General features: G+C 41.9%; 1 long non-coding RNA gene across 1 annotated transcript; it reads right to left on the bottom strand.

The window, feature by feature from the left end:
- Positions 1–5,061: 5,061 nt before the first annotated feature.
- LOC143773385 (uncharacterized) lies at positions 5,062–16,165 on the bottom strand. Its single transcript, XR_013215164.1, has 3 exons — positions 16,027–16,165; positions 5,808–5,883; positions 5,062–5,380 (listed from the first exon to the last, which is right to left on the bottom strand). It is a non-coding gene; the product is annotated as an uncharacterized LOC143773385 (long non-coding RNA).
- Between the last annotated feature and the right edge of the window lie 1,251 nt (positions 16,166–17,416).

Genomic DNA, 17,416 nt, shown 5'->3' with positions numbered 1-17,416 from the left:
TACACACTGGTTTTCGGTGGCACACAAGGAGAGACAGATGCCACACACAGGACTGGCACAGAGGCAGACTTGCCAATCTTTATCTCCCACTATTAATTATTTTTTTTACAGGGAGAATTTACCAAAAAAAAAAAATGGACCAGTATTACACACTGGTTTTCGGTGGCACACAAGGAGAGACAGATGCCACACACAGGACTGGCACAGAGGCAGACTTGCCAATCTTTATCTCCCACTATTAATTTTTTTTTTTTTACAGGGAGAATTTACCAAAAAAAAAAAAAAATGGCCCAATATTACACACTGGTTTTCAGTGGCACACAAGGAGAGACAGATGCCACACACAGCACTGGCACAGAGGCAGACTTGCCAATCTTTATCTCCCTGCAGTAATCTCAGAAAAGTATAGCAGGCAGCTATAGAAAGGACTGCTGCACACAAAAGTGTGGATAAACAAACAAGATAGCTGTGCAGAAAGGAAGGAACAACAGGATTTGTGCTTTGAAAAAAGCAGTTGGTTTGCACAGTGGCGTACACACACAGCAACGCAGCTATCAGGGAGCCTTCTAGGGCAGCCCAATGAGCTACAGCGCTGAGGAAAAAAAAATGTAGCTTCCACTGTCCTGCAAACAAAAGGTGGTGTTGGACAGTGGAAATGGCTACAGCACAAGCGGTCTGGGGGTGAATGTACCCTGCCTAACACTGTTTATCCCTGCTTCTGACGAAGCAGCACCTCTCCCTACGCTCAGATCAGCAGCAGTAAGATGGCGGTCGGCGGGAACGCCCCTTTATAGCCCCTGTGACGCGGCAGAAAGCAAGCCAATCACTGCAATGCCCTTCTCTAAGATGGTGGGGACTGAGATCTATGTCATCACGCTGCCCACACTCTGCGTCCACCTTCATTGGCTGAGAAATGGAGCTTTTAGCATCATTGAAACGCGACTTTGGCGCGAAAGTCGCGTACCGCATGGCCGACCCCACACAGGGATCGGGTCGGGTTTCATGAGACGCCGACTTTGATAAAAGTCGGCGACTTATGAAAATGAACGATCCGTTTCGCTCAACCCTAATCCCTACCTTTTCCTATTGGGCTTACATGTCCTGTGACATGGATTTTACATTTAAGCAGGTGAGTATACTGGATGGAATACAGGAAACAGAGTTTATATTATAACAATGCTCAAAAGAAATGAGGAAGGGAGCAATTGATTGTTCCTACCAGTGCTGTCATGCTGAAATTCATGGACCAATTGATAGTGGGGAAAATTCTGAAACCCATGCCATGGGAATTTGGAGAACATGTTCTTAGGTGCACTCAGGATTGTGAGAAAACAGGTTACAAATCTTGGGCTAGCTGAATGGTGGCCATATTGATGTAATCTAGCTTCTTTTTTTTAACATTTTTTATTGGATTTTAACATAAAGAAAACAAATTACAGACAGAGGTATATATCTAATTTCAGAGTCTAACATCGTCATCCTTCAGAATGCAATTTCTCAGTATGTGAGGATTAGACAGGAAAAACAAAAAAGGAACAATAAACTTTTACTGATTGTCATCGGCTCAACGATTATTATGGTTTCTTCTCTGTAAGCGCTATGTATTTATACATTCTGCATCAGAAAGGATGACATGTCTGTATATATAATTCTGTCAAACTTATAAAAACGTTATTATAAAGATGGAATAGGTAGGAAAAGGTACAAAAGATAGAAGGGGGTAGGGAAAGGGGGTGTAGTCTATTAGGAGGAGGAATGTTTTTTCCCGGCAATTAAATCCTTTTGTTTCATGAGACTTGTATGTGAGCCCTATTCCCCTATTGGGAAAGGGAGTGACTACTTTCTTTTGTGTATAAACTTAAACATCATCTGTTTTATAATTTTGCCTGTTGACCCATCAGCTTTAGGCATTCATCATTATTTCTAAATAATTTCCATGGAGACCAGGTTACCTAAAATTTGTCTTTTGTGAAATGGGTGAAAGTTATTATTTCCTCAATATAATATAACTGGTCAACCTTATGTATCCAGTCTGTCAAGGTCAGACAGTTTTGGGACATCCAGTGTAAAGGGATGAATAATTTAGGAACATTAGAAGGGATTTATACTTGGATTGCAAGATATCACCAGACCAGTTTAGAAAGATGAGTTTCGGTGGCAGGGAATTTGAAAGCTTACATATTTTAGATGTAATTTTCAATGTGCTTTTCCAGAACGTCTGGATTTTATCGCATCACCACCACATATGCAGGAACGTTCCTATTTCCTTTGAGCATCTCCAACAAATTGGAGGAATGCTAGGAAACCATAGATGTGTAGCTACTGGAGTGGTATACCACCTAGTAACTATCTTGTATGAGTTTTCTTGGACTTTCACACAGCCAGATGGACCATAGGAATTTTTATAGATGTGGTCCACCTCCCAATCTTGTAGTCTGATACCCAGTTCCTTTTCCCAAAGTGTAATATAGGCCCTCTTAGCAGGGATCGAGCCAATTAAGAGTAACTGGTATAATTTAGCCAAGACACCTTTCGGTTGTTTATGTTGGGTTATTAATGTTTCGAAAGCCGTTAGCTCTCTGAGTGGAATTCCTATCTGGAGATAGGTTCTAACGGCTTTGTAATCTAGCTTTTACAGAAATGTGAACACATTGTATTCTCCTTTTGCTGCCAAAACAGTACTAACCTCTTAAGGTACCGTCTCACAGTGGCACTTTGGTCGCTACGACGGCACGATCCGTGACGTTCCAGCGATATCCATACGATATCGATGTGTCTGACACGCAGCAGCGATCAGGGACCCCGCTGAGAATCGTATGTCGTAGCAGATCGTTTGGAACTTTATTTCGTCGCTGGATCTCCCGCTGTCATCGCTGGATCGTTGTGTGTGACACCGATCCAGCGATGTGTTCGCTTGTAACCAGGGTAAACATTGGGTTACTAAGCGCAGGGCCGCGCTTAGTAACCCGATGTTTACCCTGGTTACCATCGTAAATGTAAAAAAAAAAAAACAGTACATACGCACATTCCGGTGTCTGTCACGTCCCTCGCCGTCTGCTTCCCGCACTGACTGTGAGTGCCGGCCGCAAAGCACAGCACAGCGGTGACGTCACCGCTGCGCTCTGCTTTTACTTTACGGCCGGCACTCACAGTCAGTGCGGGAAGCAGACGGCGAGGGACGTGACAGACACCGGAATGCGAGTATGTACTGTTTTTTTTTTTTACATTTACGATGGTAACCAGGGTAAACATCGGGTTACTAAGCGCGGCCCTGCGCTTAGTGACCCGATGTTTACCCTGGTTACCCGGGGACTTCGGCATCATTGGTCGCTGGAGAGCAGTCTGTGTGACAGCTCTCCAGCGACCACACAACGACTTACCAACGATCACGGCCAGGTCGTATCGCTGGTCGTGATCGTTGGTAAATCGTTTAGTGTAACGGTACCCTTAAGGTGCCCTATGTTCTAGCACCAAGATGTTACCTTTAGATCCTAAAAGACATGTAATGGGCCAACTTAACACTTTGGACTTTTCATCATGTTCCACCATGGCATATTATACTACCGAAAGAGGCCATAGCCAATAGTGAATACAGTTGTTATGAATAGGTGTCCAGGGTCTGCAACAATGTTTAAATAGACAGTATGTTTTATTATAACCTCCGCATGAATGTCAGGACCCATGATTTACCAGCAGAACATTGCCCAGCGCATCACACTGCCTTTGCCGGCTTGTCTTCTTCTCATAGTACATCCTGGTGCCTTTTCTTCCACAAATAAGTGATGTGAAGAAATGATGATTTATTAGGCCACCTTATTTAGTTACTTCATGATGCTCATGTGCCCATTTTAGATGCTGTCTGCAGTGGACAGTAGAGATGAATGGATTTAACTGCGGATGACCAGGTTCGAGTCGAAGTTCCTCAAATTCACAGTTTCAAGCGAATTCGAACATTTTAATATTCGACTCATAGTTTACAAACCAAAAATTGCCTGACACCATTCGCCACATTCCTGAAACATCAGATAGTGCCCTAGTGTAATTTTGAGTACTCGCACTGCCCTCCCCATAATACCCTGCAGATATGACTTTTTATGGATTATCATACCTCGAACAGTGTTGGTCAGTGTCTGGACCATCAGAGTTCAGTCGTTCCAAGTGGAGCATAGTTTGTATGGCAAATTTACTTATTGTATTTGTTTTCCATCTCCAGAGTCACTGGGTATGTTTCTTTCACCTGTATAGTTTAAAATCTTAAGGTCGGCAGAGTTCTCGCTGTCTCCAGTAGAGGGTAAGCTCTTATGTGAAAGGATCCTCTCTCCTGTAGATTGTAAGGTCTTATGGTCAGCATTGTACTCTCTCTTGTCTGTAGAGTATAAGTTCTTATGGTCAGTAAGGTTCTCTCTCTCGTCTGTAGAGTATAAGTTCTTATGGTCAGCATTGTCCTGTCTCGTCTGTAGAGTATAAGTTCTTATGGTTAGCAAGGTTCTCTCTCTCGTCTGTACAGTATAAGTTCTTATGGTTAGCAAGGTTCTCTCTCTCGTCTGTAGAGTATAAGTTCTTATGGTCAGCATTGTCCTCTCTCGTCTGTAGAGTATAAGTTCTTATGGTTAGCAAGGTTCTCTCTCTCGTCTGTAGAGTATAAGTTCTTATGGTCAGCAAGGTTCTCTCTCTTCTCTCCTAGTTGTATTTTCTGGATAATTACAAGCTTTCCAGTTTTGAGATTTGTGTGAAATAATTTGCCACAAATCAAAGTTTAGGCCCAGTGGGTGACTTTGCATTTTAAAAGATTTGCCCATCTTTACTATCGGTTTAAAGTACAAATACTTGAAAGAGAATGAAATTTGTTGAATTATCACGGTTGAATATTTTTGCAAGGCCCTAGATATCCATTTATTTACTCTAATTTTGTTTAGTTAAATTATAATTCTTTGCTAGTCAACAGAATTGGGAGTGTGATAAAAACAACCAGAGGCTTTATATGTTTGTGCTACACAGAAAAGAGATTATGCTTATTGCAAGGAAAGAAAAAAATTCTGTTATTTTCCATTATCCCACCAATGTAAATGTTATGTACGCTACTTATCATTGTGATGCATTGCTATTTACAACTGTGCACATCACCGTTTGTCCAATAAATGTTTTTCATAGCTTCAGTGATATTAGTGAGATGATCAGTCTTGAAATGGATTGTACAGAGAATTTATCACCTGCTAAGAGGATTTCATTTCATATAAACTGCTGTGTGTCTGAATTCCTGCTGGGAGCTGAGCTTCACCTATGCCATAGCTCTGTGTATCCAAAGAGGTTTATTCTGCTGAATCTGCTTCATAATGTGCCAGTGCTCAAGATGGTATACAGCAAAAGCAAATAGGTGGCACTATGGGAAAAAAGGCGTAGAGAAAACAAAGACAAGGAAGGCAGAGTAGTAAATCCTATGATATGAGACAATGAATTATCACTCATGGACAAGTAATAAATGATAACGCTCACAGCTAAAAATATTCATTATCTGTTTAAAAAAAAAAAAAAATTAACGGGTGTGTAAAATTGAGCTTCGGGTCTGTGGGTGTGTCAGTGACCACCAAATTACATTTACAGTAATGCACTGTGGCCATTCACCACTGCCGTTTGGCCCTTCCCAATAGACCTCTCAGCTCAAACAATTTTCTGATTTCTACACGTCTTAGCATTGAGTTATACTTGTAACACTCTGTCCAAGGTCGCTTTGCAGTTTTAAATAGCGCTACCATGGAGAGGATTTATATAAGCTACTATCAGGTCTTGGTACAGGCATTTGGACTTACATAGGGGTCCCTGGGTTGAGTCCTTGGTGGCGGTAGTTGAGCAGAGGTAGAAATAATCTGGTTGCTAGATCAGAATCTGGAGAGAAGAGACAGGAGCATAATTGTCAGTCTGAAGGATAGTCAAAACATGGGTTGAGGTTAAAAAAAAAATTAAATAGAATAAGCAAAAGCTGAAAAACAGGACTGAACCAGAGCTAGTAAAACTATAACTGGCAACTTCAAGCAGTAAGTTGGGAATTTTAATAGAGTGTGGTGCTGTCTTATTGTCCACAGCAAGGAGTTTATTACTTCTGCAGGACAGAACACACACCTATCAAGCCAGACTGGATGGCACTTCAGATCCAGCAAAATTTCGCTCTGTAGCGAGACAAATCTTGTGCCACCAGAGCTCCTGGTCCCCATTTCTCCTCCATTATCAGTGCTCCTCACAAAATACATATGGCAGCTCCTGTTGATGGAAGCAGGAGCAGGTCCAGGTGGTGATGTGATAATACTGTTATAGCCCACGTATGTGAGATAAACTCTAATGTCACATCCATGGGTAGTATATTTCAGGCAGGAAAGATCATATCCTGGAAAAACAACATCCTACTCAGCTCTCCTAGAACATACACCCTCTGAAAACATCATACATTGGGAACTCAGCTGCCTGAACTGAGAGATTGGGTGCCAAGCTGTCAATATCACAAGACGGATGCAATGTATGGCATGTCATCTTGGCTGAAAATATAAAAGAGCAAACAGGTTGAGATGTCTGTGAGAGTCAGAACGAGGTCAGAGCAAAGCTCACATAGACTTACATTGAGAACTTGCTACCGTTATGTCTGATTTGCGTTCCCAAGATGGCAGCCAGGGACCGGAGCCATGCCGGGAGAGCTGAACACGGTGTTTGATAAATATAAAACTAGGGTCAGAGAACTTACATTAGTGGCACAACACCAGTGGTGGAATGAAAAGAACCGTGGAGTGGTGCTTTAATGGTAAACTAATGTCTACTTCTATGGATGTGTTTATTATATTCTGGAAGTCTAACTATCATATTCATTTTAGTAGAATTGTCACCTACGATTATGGCTATGAAAATCCGATGACTTCGACATGTTGATATAATATAACCTGAATGAAGCAAAAAACATATGATGCAACGACAAGATTGGAGAGAGATTGAATAACTCCACATCAAGATGAACAATCTATGGTGGACGTGAATCTGGACCCCTTGTCACATGGATCACTGCAAGCGGTGGCTAACTATGTTGTGCAATATCGGGGTTAACCGTATATACAATATGGAATACAAACTATGCCATCTTATGTTTATCTTGTCATTTTATGTGGACTATGTTGGGCCAGTCACGTATTTATGTATATTATGCATTATATGTGTTATGTATATGATGTTGGATATAGGGGTTAATAACACATGTTTTGGTGATATGTTAAATCAGGCCGCTTTGTAGGTGTTACAACTCTTTTATTCCAGTAGACCTTTTATGGTCAAAATTTATTTGACCATTTCCTCTGTTTAGGATATTAGATACATACCGCCGCATCAGGATTTAAGGCTGGAGCGCGCGCCGCTCATGCGCTGCCTCTCGGTGTGGAGGGCGGTAGCTCTGCATGGTGTAGCGTCGGCATGGTTACGGGTCCGGTCATGTGACCGGATCACGTGACCATGTGACGCGCTCCTTGAGCGCCGCCCTCCTCCCCTCGATGCAACATGGCGGTGGCGCGCCACACTCAGCTGACACTGAGGTGGGTTATCATTAGTGATGTATAAAGGATGGGACAGACACGCTACCCGTTAACCTCCTGACGAAACTGCGGGGGCAGTGAAACGCGCGTCGAGGTGCGCTACGGGACCATTACTACCGCCCACACTTCACTATGGCTGCAGGTATAGGCTGAGCGTATTATGGTATCCCATATTACTATTTATATTACCATTAGGGGGCACTATTATTACTTTACCATTAGGCAATAGCTCTGTTTATACCTTAGGGTGAGCCTCTCCTAGGAATTGGTCTTGTATTCTTTGGTGGTACTCTTTGTGGATGGCATAGAACTGCTGGTGGTATTTACCCACATTCGTCCCTTGTGGACATTGTTATTCTTATATGCACTTTATTATGTGTGGGCCCCAACACTTTTGGGTGTGCCACAACTATCCACTGCTTAATAATATATTACCCCTGGGAGTTTTCAGAGTACCGTTCTGCTAGTTTTGCTCTACCCACGGATGTGGTGTTAGGTGTTGGGCGGTTTTGTGGCCCCATCGGTCTTTCCATAGTACATAGCCAATCCTATTTCCTCCCCTAGGTATAGGGTATTGTCATTTTTATATGTTTGTATGTTATAGCTTTTTTTGTTTTGTTGTATATATAAGATGGGTATTTAATAAATTGATACATTGATAAACATATGTGTACCTTCTGTTGTCCTCTATTGGTTGATATGGCTAAAGTTGAAGGGATCACTCAGTGATCATATGTTGGGCTTTTCGCTGGGAGTAGTCTATTACAAGTCCTCAGCCTGATGAAGGGTTTTCTACGCGATGCATTGTAGAATACATAGTCTGTGGAATCCTATAATAATTATTGCGCTGCTAATATCTAGATATCAGAATATTTGAATTGAAAATAGAAATGCCTTTCTGAAGCAGTACATACAATTACTGTAGTGCTATAAAAGTTTCCATTGGTATTTGGAGAAAGAAGTGGTCAGATCTCCTGAAATGTGGACACTGTGAAGACAAGACATATTGGGAACTGGGAAATTGGATTCCAAGTAGCCAATATCACATGCTGGATGTACAGTATGGTCTGTGGTTTTGGCATAAAATATGAGAGAGAAACTGGTTTCAGGTGACCCACTTCTGAATTTGGGGGATTCGTGGAGAAGAAATTGTCTAAGTAAATTGCGAAAAATCTCAGACACAAAATTTAAGATCATCATTAAATAGAAATTCCTGGAGAAAACTTGAATTACACAATCAGAAGTAATAGAAAGAATGAGCAATAAAGAAAAGAAAAAAAGGTTTATATGGTTATATATAATGTACCTCGATAGGGACCCATTTAGCCACAATAACCGTGGTTGTTCAACGCCCACCAATCGGCTAGATGCAAGCTGGTCAGTGGTCGTTTAATGGCTGTGGTTGACCATTTGGGGGTCATTTAGTTGCCTAATTAGCCTTGCTGATCACAATTGTTAATATGATCATTCTGTGCTCATAGAACATCATGTTCTCGGCAGCACGTCACCCGTTTACACAGGATAATGGGCTGCCAGAAACAATGACTTGAAAGCTAGCTTTAAAATCTTCTCACCGACTGACCGTATATTTTGTTTGTTTGTCTGGGGATTACCGGCAGGTTTTGACTAGCCAATAATTGGAACGAATGGGTCCTAGTTATCACAAAACATCGAAATAAGTGATAAGATCTCCCAGCTCTGACTCCGTACTCCGGCAAAGATTACGGGACGGCGCCAGGGAACGACAAAATCTCCTTACCCTCAGATTTGCATTAAACAATTACTTCTACAGTAAAAGCTTTTTTCCGGAGCATCTTCCATTTTTCGATTTTAACCAGACCAGATAGCAGACATAGTTTATATGCAGGCTGCTGCCAGGTACTGCCATGCTGTGATACAATGATAGGTCTGAAATCTTTTCAGCCTCTTGTCTTCATTTCCTCATTTAGAAACCACATCCCCGCCGGTACAAGTCTCCCATTGAGCTTGTTCAAAACATTACTCAAGTATAAAAGGTGCATGATGTTTCGGGACGGAGAAACATTCAATATTAGTAAAAAAGATAACATAGCTGCAAAATGCTGCTCTGTTTGTTCTGATCACAGCTTATACTGCACGGGAAGAGGCTACGAGCGCTTCTATCTTGACTCAGTCAGAATCATGCTGTGCTTATCCTTTGACAACCAAAGAGCTTGCTTATAAATTTATAGATGCAGCAGAGCGGGAATTGACACTTGGTGTAACTCATATCTCGGAGTTCATACTGCAAAGCGACTATAGATCTCATTAGAATTCAAAGGGTTGTGTGGTTTAGAAAATCAGTTCACAAATACCCTAATTTAGAATTAAAATAGACTTTTAAGGGTTCTCTTATCTTGGATACATAGAGAGAGGTTACAAAGAGCGCCAGTCACTCGGAAGGACCTACTCTGTCCTGCATTATGCATCGCACAGACATCTGATTGATATGAACCGGCAATGTGTAACGATTCATTTACCCTGTAGAGGCGCTGTGGCGACAATGAACACTAAAAAAGGGCTTTCAATACATGATAATTGATCTGAATTGCCAAGTGAATTTCATATTTCAATACACTTGGTACTAAAAATCTTAACAAATTAATATTAAAGAATAAGGAAAAAGAGACAAAAAAGATTTACTTAGTTATATATCAGGTATATCAATAGGGACTCATTTAGGTGAGCGTGGTTGTTAAAGGTTGTAGCCAGTCTCTGAATTAAGAATGAATCCGGTGACAGGTTCCCATTAATAATCAGGACAATCAAATCTTCTAAGGTGGTATTCAGAAGTTGGGGCCACAGTGTATTATTTTGCTACAACTGTCAGTGGTGCACATTTCTCCAAATTATTCCATGATCTGTTTTTCAATATGACAATGCTAGGCCACATGTTGCTTGTGCTACTGTGAGCAACCTGGGTGGCCTAAACGGGCTACTATGGTCCGAAGTATCTCTGGACTTGTCTTCCATCGAGCACATCTTGGTGGTCATTGATCAGCAATTCCAAAGGGAGCTGCCAGCAGCGGATCTTGATGATTTGCTGTCCAAGTCCATTCAGCGAGAAGATTCTTCACACAACCACTAATCTCTTAGCACAGTATCACATACATGTACGTGATTGAGAAAGTGACCACATGTGGAGAGGACTCAGGAGCTGCCTCCACATTCGGCACATACTGGCTATATTACATAGCTGGCATCTATATTTAACAGACGTGGATGGAGTTGAACGCCAGCCTCAGCTGTCAGCCATTTAAATGCTTCTGTCAATGTATGGCATTTAAGGGAAACGAGCAACGTTGCTCATGCTTAATGGCTCCTATTGGTGCTCTGTGTTGTGAGGAAGACGCTGCGGGCGTCGATACGCGTGGGTCACAACTATGACATAGCCTGTCATAAATCTACATAACCAGCGCTGCTAGGAGCCCTTTTACCACCCGGGTGCTAGGCAGGGTGAGTTGATAGAGCATACAGGGGACCTGAACTTTAGGGTTTGGTTATCCATGCTGTGTTCAGGGTGCATTATGTGCCACCCTATTTTTGGATTTCTTGCTGTGGGGCACAGAACATTGAGGGTGTACCATTTGGTTTGTGGTATTATACTATATAGCACCATATAACGCCCACATGCTGGTCAATATGGTTTTTATGATCTAAATATTGGTTGTTTAAGGCTATGTGTTATGTTATAACATTCATTTACTACTTGTATGGACCCATTACCCCAGGTCACATTTTTTAGGGGGTGTTTTTAAGCATGTTTTTATGTCTTTGTGTGATGTTTTCCTAAATAAAGATGTTATTTGTTTGAACTTGGATTTAGTGTGGTGATCCCAATTTTGTCTGCATACACTTTGTCTTTTTTTTTTTCTTTGTTGGGTGCCGATGGGTTACCACGGCAGCCGGGGGCCTGCAGAATGGGCCTGCTGAGCTTCAGAGGAGATCAAAATTTACACTATATACTGCGTATATACTGTGGTATTGCAGTATATGGTATACGCGATTGGATGACTACAGGTTAAACTCCCCTAAGGGAACTAAAAAATAAAATGACACATTTTTTCTAAAAAAGTATAAAAAAATGTGAAATAAATATAAAAGAGTAACTTTTACCATAGAATGTATGCCTTAAAAACAAAGCCTAAATAGCAGGACGGAATTGCATTTTGCTTTCATAATGTCACCAAATTTGGAATATTCCCCCTTTTTTCAGTAAACTGATTGACAAAATAAATGGCATAGTTCAAAATGACAACTCATCCCACAACGAACAATCCCTCATATGGCTTTGGGAAAGGACAGATAAAAAATTAAGGTTCTTGGAAGAAGGGGAAGAAAACGTAAATGCGCAAAAACTAAAATTGTATGTAAAGTGAAGCGGTTAAGAGCCTCATTGATAGCATGCCAAGGCATGTAAGTATGCCTGCTTCTGCGTGTGGTGCTCATAGTCGATACTGACAAATCGAGATGTATTGAAACATTTTGTTTCCATTTTTCATGATTGCATATCATTAAAGGGGTTGTCCTGCATTAGGGAACAAGTCTGCAGTCTCATAGACTGACTCCATACTTTTGAATCCCCATATCGCGCCCTCTTTGCGCTGTGAGGATTCTCCAATGGTGGCGCTGGGAGCAGGCAGTCACGTGACCAACAAGTATGCAATATGCATACTTCAGGCCATATTCCAACTAGACGTGTCCAGCCTTACTCAATACATTTACCTTGAGCGAAGCTGCACGTCTAGTTGGCATGTGACCACATGTATGAGAATCACATAATTATGGTCAGGTGCTTGCCGCTCCTGGTACTATCACGGGAGAATCCTGACAGTGCGCAGCGTGCATGCTGTGAGGGTTCATGAGTCTGCAGTCACATGCACTTGTACCCTAAGGCCAGACAATCCCTTTAATATTTTTATCCATTCTGTGATTTCCATGATAAAAACATAAAAATTTTAACAACACAAAGGATATGAGTTTATAATCTTGTACATGGACATACATATGCCCTATAAGCATTAATGAGACAATCCCTTTAATCTTTCAGATTGAAATTAATTTTATGCCCTGCAGGCAAGATTTTCCATACATAAAATATGTTTCATGTAGATTTAAAGGCATGTGTAATATATGTGGCCTTGCCATGACATATGATATGAACATTTTTATGTTGGCCTTGACTACACAATGCAGGATATAATGTAATATATTCATATTTATTTCCTACATAATTGGAAGAAATCATACCACCCATTCATCAAAATAACATTTGTCAAATTTGCAACTGTTCACTTACAATTCTGCATACAAATCCTCCCATGGAGGTGAATAGTGTGCGGATTTGCATGAGTACATTTTTCCCATTACCCACACAAGATTTATATACTAAACACTATTACACTGTCTGATTCATCAAAGGCATGTTTGGTAAAATAAAAAAGTGCATATTTCCATATATTACCATGCAAATGATACCATCTGCTTTTTGTTGATGATTTGACAGTGGAGCGGCCTTGAAGAGGACATAAATGTTTTTTTTTTTAGTTTTGTAAGGAAATGTTTGCACAGTTGTGTAAATTCTGTATTCACACAAACATTTTAAAAATGAAGAATAAGAGTCACAAAAGAAGATTCCTTATTGTTTGGGAAGTTATAATGTTCAGGGACAACATCACATGTAAAAAAATAATGTACAGTATATATGTAAGTATTAGAAATGATTGAAACTTTTAAAACATGAATTCGCTATATTTAACAAGTTTTTCCCAAAACTTCAATTTGCAGCCATCTGCAATACTTCAAAGCCTTTAATTGCCCTGAGAAAACATATGTAAAGGTACCGTTACACTAAACGACTTACCAACGATCACGACCAGCGATGCGATCTTTGGTAAGTCGTTGTGTGGTCGCTGGGGAGCTGTCACACAGACAGCTCTCTCCAGCGACCAACGATCAGGGGAATGACTTCGGCATTGTTGAAACTGTCTTCAACGATGCCGAAGTCCCCCTGCAGCACCTGGGTAACCAGGGTAAACATCGGGTTACTAAGCGCAGGGCCGCGCTTAGTAACTCGATATTTACCCTGGTTACCATTGTAAAAGTAAAAAAAAAACACTACATACTTTCTGATGTCTGTCACGTCCCCCGCCGGTGTCCACAGGGTTACGCGCTGCTGCCGAGAGCTTCCTGCGCTGACTGAATGTGTCAGCGCCGGCAGCAGCGGTGACGTCACCTCTGTGCTCTGCTTTATGGCCGGCCGGCGCTGACACATTCAGTGCAGGGAAGCCGCCGGCGGGGGAGGTGACAGACATCAGAAGGTGAGTATGTAGTGGTTTTTTTTAACTTTTACAATGGTAACCAGGGTAAATATCGGGTTACTAAGCGCGGCCCTGCGCTTAGTAACCCGATATTTACCCTGGTTACAAGTGAACACATCGCTGGATCGGTGTCACACACGCAGATCCAGCGATGACAGCGGGTGATCAGCAACGAAATAAAGTTCGGGACTTCTAGCTCCGACAAGCGACATCACAGCGGGATCCTGATCGCTGCTGCGTGTCAAACACAACGAGATCGCTATCCAGGACGCTGCAACGTCACGGATCGTCGTCATTCTCGCTGCAAAGTCACTTAGTGTGAAGGTGCCTTAAGGCCAGTCTCACACGTCCAGATAATTCCGGTACCGAAAAAATCGTTACCGGAGTTATCCGTGTCCGTGTGCTCAATGCAGTATCCAACCCATTTTAAGCTCTATAACACAAACACAGCCTTAGTAATGTCAAAGTGACTTCACCATAGAGGCGGATGGTAACCATTAGCAACCTAAAACCCATTTAATAACACACTGCACTATCAGACTTTTAACGTTCTTTATTATTTAAAAACAGTCCAAAAATTATCCCTCTCAGTCATTTGTGATTAAGCAGAGGAGGAGAAATGTGCAGAACAGTGACTGAAACTTACGTGGGTCGCTGTCAGCGGTAGCATCATCCTGCTATGACGGAGATGAGTAATGTGTGATATATCCCGTCTGCATGGTTTTTTTTTCTCTTACACTACCTCATCCATTGCCATGGCTACTTTTCCTTTTAAGGATCATTTTGTACAACACTATAATTGACTTTTGATAATCTTTTCAACCCTAAGGCTGCTGTCACACCTTCAGTATTTGGTCAGTATTTTGCCTCAGTATTTGTAAGCCAAAACTAGGAGTGGAACAAGTAGAGGAAAAGTATAATAGAAACAAATGCACCACTTCTGCATTTATCACCCACTCCTGGTTTTGGCTTACAAATACTGGGGTAAAATACTGACCACATACTGCTAGTGTGACGGCAGCCATAGGGTACCGTCACACATTGAAATTTTCATCGCTGCGACGGCACGATTCGTGACGTCGCAGCGTCGTATAATCATCGCTCCAGCGTCGTAGACTGTGGTCACACGTTGCAATCACGGCGCTGGAGCGATGCCGAAGTCCCCGGGTAACCAGGGTAAACATCGGGTAACTAAGCGCAGGGCCGCGCTTAGTAACCCGATGTTTACCCTGGTTACCAGCGTAAACGTAAAAAAACAAACAGTACATACTCACCCGTCGGTGTCCTTCAGGTCCCTTGCTGTCTGCTTCCTGCTCTGAGTGCAGCCGTACAGTGAGAGCAGAGCGCAGCACCGCTGTGATCTGCTCTCACTTTCCGGCCGGCACTCAGAGCAAGAAGCAGACGGCAAGGGACCTGAAGGACACCGACGGGTGAGTATATACGGTTTGTTTTTTACGTTTACGCTTGTAACCAGGGTAAACATCGGGTTACTAAGCGCGGCCCTGCGCTTAGTTACCCGATGTTTACCCTGGTTACAAGCGAAGACATCGCTGGATTGCTGTCACACACAACGATCCAGCGATGTCAGCGGGTGATCAAGCGACGAAAGAAAGTTCCAAACGATCTGCTACGATGTACGATTCTCAGCAGGGTGTCTGATCGCAGTAGCGTGTCAGACACAGCGATATCGTAACGATATCGCTAGAACGTCACAAATCGTAACGTCGTAGCGATGGAAATTTCAATGTGTGACGGTACCCTTATAATTCAACCCTTGCAAAAAAGATTGAAAAATAAATGTTAAGCAGATCCACGTCCAAGAAGCCAAATGCAACAACATGCAATGCTGTATTGGTGTGGATTGGACCAACAAAGAGGGGTAAACCCAAACTGTATATAAGCCTTAAATAACACCTAAATTTTAATCCATCAATAAAAACATATTGTGAAAACTGGGGCTGCCAAGCAATGCTGCAGGAATCAAATAGAACAAATAGCAATACACAATACTAGATTGCTGTTGTGAAATGTGCTTTCTAAGTAATGACAAAGTTCCATAGGTAAGCTACTCCTAGACTGAGTCAATGAAAAGCACATACAATAGTTTTGTAAATAGGTAAACTTACAAGTAAGATAAGACTGTGGAGTTGATCCCTGCTGCCCACAGATAAATGTATGGATTTTAAAGAATTTTCTTTGTATTTCACAGGAGTATCGTAATAAAATGCATGGGGGTCTTCAGCAGACTCCTGGCTGTCATGGCAACCCATCTTCGCCCCGCTATCTCATCACAGATGTGCCGATGAGTTGGTGGAATGACGTGCCTCCCTGTCGATGCATGCTAAATGCCACTGTCAGAAATTGACAGCAGCAGGTTAACAGCTGCAGAGATAGTGCTGCTCCATCCACAGCTGTTAAAGGCACATGATGGCTGTTTAAATCAGCTATCATGTGCCGGGAAAGATGTGGAGTTTGTCAGCCTGTATCAAAGGCAGGGACGTGACATATTATGTAACTGTATGTCATATGTCTTGAATGGGTTAAAATGTGTTTAAATTTATAGATTACGGAGATTTTTGTTTAGTCCGTAAAGAAAAAAAATGGCTTGCCCATCTTACAGTGCAGGAAGCACACTTTTGAGACACAGCCTTGGAAAGAGGATTTTGTTTTAGTTGCGATGAGGCACTTTCAAGAAAATTGACTCAAAGTCAATCTTCATTGAATAAATCTGCTCATCTCTAGTTCAGATTGCATTTAGTCAGCAAAAGTTCTTATTAATTCTAGAGAGAGGCACCTGAAGCAGTATCTTTTTATGAGTGTATAACAGATTCATGTTGTGAGAGGAGGAAGGCAGAAGCAGTATCTCTCACTCAGTGTGAGTTCATTCATGCTGTGAAAGGAAGAGGGAGGCAGAAGCAGTATCTCACTAAGAGTATAGCATATTCATGTTGTGAGAGGAGGCAGGCAGTAGCAGTATCTCACTCAGTGTATAACATATTTATGCAGTGAGAGGAGGGAGGCAGAAACAGTATCTCTCTCAGGGTATAACATATTTATGTTGTGAGGGGAGGAGGGAGGCAGAAGCAGTATCCCACTCAGAGTATAGCATATTCATGTTGTGAGAGGAGGAGGGAGGCAGAAGCAGTATCTCACTCAGTGTATAACATATTCATGCAGTGAGAGGAGGGAGGCAGAAGCAGTATCTCTCTCAGTGTATAACATATTTATGTTGTGAGGGGAGGAGGGATGCAGAAGCAGTATCCCACTCAGAGTATAGCATATTCATGTTGTGAGAGGAGGAGGGAGGCAGAAGCAGTATCTCACTCAGTGTATCACATATTTATGTTGTGAGAGGAGGAGGGAGGCAGAAGCAGTATCTCTCACTCAGTGTATAACATATTTATGTTGTGAGATGAGGAGGGAGGCAGAAGCAGTATCTCTCACTCAGTGTATAACATATTTATGTTGTGAGAGGAGGGAGGCAGAAGAAGTATTTCACTAATAGTATAACATATT

This window comes from Ranitomeya variabilis, chromosome 5 (assembly GCF_051348905.1).
Source record: "Ranitomeya variabilis isolate aRanVar5 chromosome 5, aRanVar5.hap1, whole genome shotgun sequence".
NCBI classification, from domain to species: domain Eukaryota; kingdom Metazoa; phylum Chordata; class Amphibia; order Anura; family Dendrobatidae; genus Ranitomeya; species Ranitomeya variabilis.
The sequence above is the reverse complement of the archived record's forward strand: the minus strand, read 5'-3'. Positions and strand labels throughout refer to the sequence as shown.